This window comes from Scylla paramamosain, chromosome 10 (genome assembly GCF_035594125.1).
Source record: "Scylla paramamosain isolate STU-SP2022 chromosome 10, ASM3559412v1, whole genome shotgun sequence".
In the NCBI taxonomy this organism is placed as follows: domain Eukaryota; kingdom Metazoa; phylum Arthropoda; class Malacostraca; order Decapoda; family Portunidae; genus Scylla; species Scylla paramamosain.
This window is the reverse complement of record NC_087160.1, coordinates 6,776,239-6,782,500: the sequence shown is the minus strand read 5'-3', so window position 1 is coordinate 6,782,500 and position 6,262 is coordinate 6,776,239. Positions and strand designations below refer to the sequence as shown.

General features: G+C 44.4%; 1 long non-coding RNA gene across 2 annotated transcripts in view; it reads left to right on the top strand.

Moving 5' to 3' along the window:
• The window catches only part of LOC135104182 (uncharacterized), a 143,542-nt gene extending 142,393 nt beyond the window's left edge, over positions 1 to 1,149 (top strand). For both annotated transcript variants that reach the window (XR_010270324.1, XR_010270325.1), the window contains one exon: positions 774 to 1,149. This is a non-coding gene — a long non-coding RNA (uncharacterized LOC135104182). The remainder of the gene's footprint in view (positions 1 to 773) is intronic.
• The last annotated feature ends 5,113 nt before the right edge of the window (positions 1,150 to 6,262 follow it).

Here is a 6,262-nt window from a genome sequence, read left to right as displayed (position 1 = left end):
GCTTTAGAGTCCTCCTCTGACTTACACCTTTATAATGTTTATATTTTCACAAAGTGTCGTTTTACTGAATATTCTATTTTCGGCAAAGGATGTACGGCGCCATTTGACTTCGTTTTTTACGGCACGAAAAATTTTGGTTAAACTTTTTTGATTGATGTGAAAACCACAGTTGAGGCTCTCGACCGTGTGGGAGCGAAGGAAAGAGGAAAGAGCAGGGGAAAAAAGGGGATGGAGATGAGAGATGGAAGGAAGGCAATAAATGCTGAAGAAGGAAGAAGGTAAGAAAAGTCACAAAAAGGAGGAAAGGTAGCAGCCAGCACATAAAGGAGAACTTGACGTGTGAAGAGCAATCCTCAGCCTACAGAACAAGAGGGTATTAATTTTGAATGATAGCTGATCATAACACAACAGCAACGCGGTCATGGGGCGGCTTGGGGAGGATGAAAGGCTTGCAACGTGACGGTTTCGCTTTGCACCAGAACTGTTTTTGGTGTTGATGGCAGTGATTCGCCGTAGCTCGGGCAGCGGCGGTGACGGTGACAAGGAGTGAGGGGTGGACTGCTTACTGAGGAGCTGTTGATTATAAAGTAAAAATCCTTTTTCTCTCTTTTCATTTATTTATTTTTATTTTTCTAGGGTGGAGGGGATTTCTTGTGATGTACTCGTAGCGTCGCTGTGATCTTTAAAGGTTGGCACTGTACTGTGTGGACGGGGGACGAATAGCCAAAGGGTTAGAATGCTCCACCCGCGTGTGTGCTTATTTCCCTCTGCAGGAGAGAAGGGAGTGCCGCTGTAGGGCTTGTGGCTTCAAGGGAACATGTTCAGGTCACATGGATGCTGAGGCAGACGATGCACTTAAAGGGGCGATGAGGAGAGACGGATGGAGGACGTGCTTCACTGCGGCTCCTCGTGACTAATGGTGCTGCTGTTGTCGCGCTGCTCAGGGCTCCTCGTTGTGCACTCACCAGACATAGGCCTGAGTGTTAGTTAAATATAAATACTGCTGGAGTGTAGCAAAAAATTATATTAAATTACGAGAGACAACGCCGTCCAGTGATCTCGTTTGAAGCTTGTCAGGATGTTGATATATGATAATAAATGTTAATGGACATGTGTGCAACATTCCACGCGTGCAATATATTCTTTGTGTGTCCGGCAATAAAATGAACATTATGATTTTTTGCGTTTCATTCTCCGTTTCATATATATATAAAAAAAAAAATAATCATGCGTCACAACATGAAATAAAAGAAACATCGCGTTACTGCTGTAATTGTTTCGAGGTACAAAAGCAAGATAAAAGGAAATGATACTCGTGAAAATGCAAATCTACTGAAGCACGCACACCTGTAATTTATTAAAGGCACCTTTAAATGCCGGCAAATATTCTACAGTAGTACAGAAAAGGCACAACGCAGCCCAAAACAGCACATAAAAACACACAGCTTCAGTCACACACAACTACAAGACAGCACAACGCACAACACAACACAAGCACACCCAGATTTCATCACGACACAGTAACACAATAGAAGACAACACAACGCAGCCACATTCGTCTGCAATTCAACATAACAGAACACAGCCACGTATTGTTGTGATAGAGCTAAGACAATGAAACATAATATTCATGGGACAATCTTAGGAGAGTCTGAGAAGACGAGGTAGGCGGTGGCGTCTTCTCACATTGATTCGAAGAAAGCATTTGCTTATTGGTGTTGTAATAATAGCTGACAGCGGCATGCACATTACTTACTTACTCGAGACATGAGTGTTGTAGCGTTCTAACGGCAGTTGGTGTTTGAATCCTAATGCCATCATCTGTTACTTATGATATCCAAGGCTTATAGGAGGCTTGGAGATCTGATATATATCACTGGTCTAATCATTTGGGACTTGATGCCACAAGACCACCTCCAGCTATTCTCCAGACCAAATCTCACCTTCTCTTCCCTTGCCAACACACACTAAGGATTAGCTGCTCTCATCATTGTCAATAATTGAAAGTGTGGAGGTTAAACTAGCTAGCCCAACGAGCTTACACACACACACACACACACACACACACACATTAGACAAGCATAAATAAGTTTACTGTCGTGGTGAAAATTAGACAAAGAACAGTGTGTGTGTGTGTGTGTGTGTGTGTGTGTGTGTGTGTGTGTGCGTGTGCGTGTGTGAGGTGTGAACAGACCCTCAGTCCTGCCGTCATACCTCACCGGGACGTCCCACAAGAGCCTGGTGACGGGGCAACACTCGCGCCCTCCCATCACTCACTCGCCGCTGACACAGGTAATAAACAATTAGGCGCCGCCCTTTCCTCTTCCTTCCTTCTTCCACCAGTACCGCCCTTCCTTCACCGCAGATACCCCCTGCCTCCCCCCTTCCTTCCACCACGACCTCCCTTTCCTCACACTTTCCTCCTCCTTCCCTCTCCATCCCCTCCTCCAACTCCTTCCTACCACTACTATTATTCCTATACCCAGCACCGTCCTCTTTAAGCCATGACCAAGGGATGCCAACCTGCTATAAATCATAATTATGGCGAAACAATCTTGAATAATCACTTTTTTTTCACTAATGAGCGGTTTTAGTCCTCTCCTTTCCCTCCTGTTGTCTTCCATCTCCATCCTTCGTCCATTTCGTAGTCTTATTTCTTTGTCTTCAACCCATTCCTATTCATACCGCCCTGCACATTCTCCACATTCACTTTCCTAACCCAGCCGCCTTGATCTCTCGCCTCAAAATGCCGTGTTAAGCTGCATTAATAATCTGGACACAGTATGCATCGAAGGACGACACACACACAGACACACACACACACACCTTTAATGAATGAAAACAGTACACACTACCTGTAGGTTTAAAACAGGAAAGAAAAGATGACCAAGGGAGGGTGAGGGAAGTTGAAGATAGTGAAAGATAGTGGAGGTGACAAAGAGTGACCTGAAAAAGTAAAGTTAGCAGGATTGTGTTACATGGATATCCTGATTAGTACAGCAGCGACTCGGGAAAAGAAATACTCAGTCAGTTATATGTTACACTGCCACGCGGGACTCAGGAAAGGTTACGAGAATATTGTTGAGATTTCCAATAGCTGCACTTCCTCATTTCTGAACTGTTGTGGACTTGTGTTTGTTCTTTAGATTAGGTGTCTCTCTCTCTCTCTCTCTCTCTCTCTCTCTCTCTCTCTCTCTCTCTCTCTCTCTCTCTCTCTCTCTCTCTCTCTCTCTCTCTCTCTCTCTCTCTCTCTCTCTCTCTCTCTCTCTCTCTCTCTCTCTCTCTCTCTCTCTCTCTCTCTCTCTCATCCTCTCTGCCAAAAGTTGTGAGAAACCGTTCGCTTCTATAAGTAAACTGGACTTCGTTGTCTGGGAATATCGTAATTGGTAAAACTTGGAGCAGCTGCGTGTGTGGCTTTTTATACCAATACCATCCTGCCGCGCTTCCACTGCTTCTGTTCGTGATTCCAGCTATAACAGATGTAATATAAGGACATTGAGAATTATAAAAGATAAAATACGTATAACCGAAAAGTTCACACACACACACACACACACACACACACACACACACACACACACACACACACACACACACACACACACACAGAACACTTACGGTCCCGGGCGAAGCAGGAAACGAAGACTGACGTTATAATCGCCGCCATCATCAGCATCATCAGCACCTGCGAGAGAGAGAGAGAGAGAGAGAGAGAGAGAGAGGAGAGGAGAGAGAGAGGAGAGAGAGAGAGAGAGAGAGAGAGAAAGGATTAGTCAACATTTTACATCCGTTTTGAAAGCTATATCGTAATGTCAGAAAATATTTGTCGATGCACGTTTATGTAAGCCACGTTAGTCTTTTTCATCTGGCAGACTTTGCACGTAATGTAATAATTAGGGAGGCAGATTTAGCTGTAAACCTTTCACTCGGCTAACTGTCATCCCTCGCTCGCATCCCGGCTGGCAAAGAATATTAACTTTTATTTGATGGTCTCTCACTTATTCGCCCACTCACTCACTCATCCACTCGCTCGCTCGCTCACTCACTCGCTCACCCACTCTCACAATGAAGCCTCTCGCCATCATGCAAGTTTTATCATACTAACTCCTCCCTCCTCCTCCCCCCTCCCCCTCCTGTACCATCCTATCTCTCCCACTAATAGCGTAGAATAGTTAACGCCAAACAGCCTTGTAAGGACCTAAAGAGCTGTTGCTGTTTGGACTTTCTTTGTATTCCTCCTCCTCCTCCTCCTCCTCCTCCTCCTCCTCCTCCTCCCTCCTCCTCCTCCTCCTCCTCCTCCTCCTCCTCCCTCTCTTCTTCATCTTTGGTATAACTGTACAAATCATTCGTCTCCTGCTCATCCTCCGCCTCTTTCTTCTCCTCCTTGTCATGTCCAATTTATATTTGTTTCTTCATACACACGCGTTCGTTTTTCCTTTGTAACACCACCAAGTGTTCAACATATTGTAATGCACTTCTCTCCCTCTGTTCTATGTAAATTCCCATATGTGTTCTTTCCAAACGATGCAGTGTTCTCAGTGTTATTGCTTGAGAGAGAGAGAGAGAGAGAGAGAGAGAGAGGAGGAGAGAGAGAGAGAGAGAGAGAGAGAGAGGAGAGAGAGGAGAGAGAGAGAGAGAGAGAGAGAAGGAAGGGTGAGGAGAAACCTTCTTGCTTTTCTATCTTGACCTCTCACTGGAATTCAGGATTTTAGGGAAAGGAGCAGACTAGCCAAGCATATAATTTCATAATAGCTCAATAGGTTCCTTTAAACTGTATTTCCTATGATCCTTCTTTCCCCCTCCTCCTCCTCTCCTCCTCCTCGTGGTAAATCATCGCGGCGCCCACCACACATCTCGACACACACAGAGAAGGAAAGGCCGGCCGAATCGATCACATTAGCAAGCTGATGAAGTAATCGGGTTCCTCCTTTGTCTTGGGTCGCTTTGAAGGTATATTGTTCGTCGCCTTTCCTTCTCCCCTCTTCTTACATCCCTCTGCTCCTCTACTTCCTTCCCCCCTTCCCTTCTTGGCTTCCCCTTTTCATTTCTTATTTGCTTTTACTCCTCTGGTTCTTCCTTTTACCTTCTTGCCTTAACCCTTCAACTATTTTTGTCTTTTTCCTTCTCCTGTTTCCCCCTTTCCTCTGTGGTTCTTACATCCTTCTTACTTGTGTGCTTCTTCTCACTCTCCTTTCTCCCCTCCCTTTCACTATGTCTGTCCTCTTCCTGCTCTTTTTTTCCTTGTCCTTTTATTTTATCTTTCCACAGCTTTCTCCATTTCCCCTTCCCCTATTTTCCCTTGTCCTCTGCACTTCTTACATTCTTTTACTCTTCTGTCTCTTTCATCCTTTCCTTCTTGCCTTTCTCCACCCACTACTTCCCTGCTTTTCCTTTTCCTCTTTCCTCTTTTCCTTCGCTAGTCCCTGTTACCTTACTTCCTCTGTCTTTTTCCTTAATTTTCCGCTTTTTTTTCTCTTCCCATCCTTAAACCTCCTTTTCCTTTCCTCCTCTCCTTTCCTGCTTTTTTCTCTTTTCGCCCCCTTTTTTTTTTTTGCTAGATCTCCTTCCTTCCTTTCTTTCCTTCCTATTTCCTCTTCCTCTTTCCTTCTCTCTCTTTTAACACTCTTTGCTCTCCATTCCAGCCATTCCTCCCTTATCTCAGTTTCTCCCCTTTTCTTTCTCTCCTTATCTAATATTTCTTATCTACCCCATTTCATCTTTCCTCCTTTTCTTTTTCCTGTCATTCCTCTTCATCTTTTATCTCCCTTTTTAGCTTACCCATAATTTCATTCTTCTCCCCTTCCGTAATCTTTCACGTGTCTGTTCATCTTTGGTTATGATTCCTTCGCCGTCTTTTTTCCTTCTCTCCCCAGCTTCCCACTGAAACACCGCTGCGTATTAACACCGATGAGATTATGGTCCGTGTTTTGAAGCGTTTGGATGTTTTTCTCTTCAATTTTCAACAGGTTTTAGTGAAAGTAATTGCTTCGAGGGTGTTTCCACGGTTTTGGCTATACTTTGATAGGGATTTTGCGCTTTTGGTGGGGAAGAAGCATGGCGAGAATTCAACTTATCATCTTTGTTGCCTTTTGAAGATGTCTGTGTGAAAACTTATAGTGCTTAAAAATACAAGTCTATAGACCTTACACGCACACTGATTGACACACACACACACACACACACACACACACACACACACACACACACACACACACACACACACACACAAAACTAAAACGTTTTCCTCTCTGTGAACTCTTGT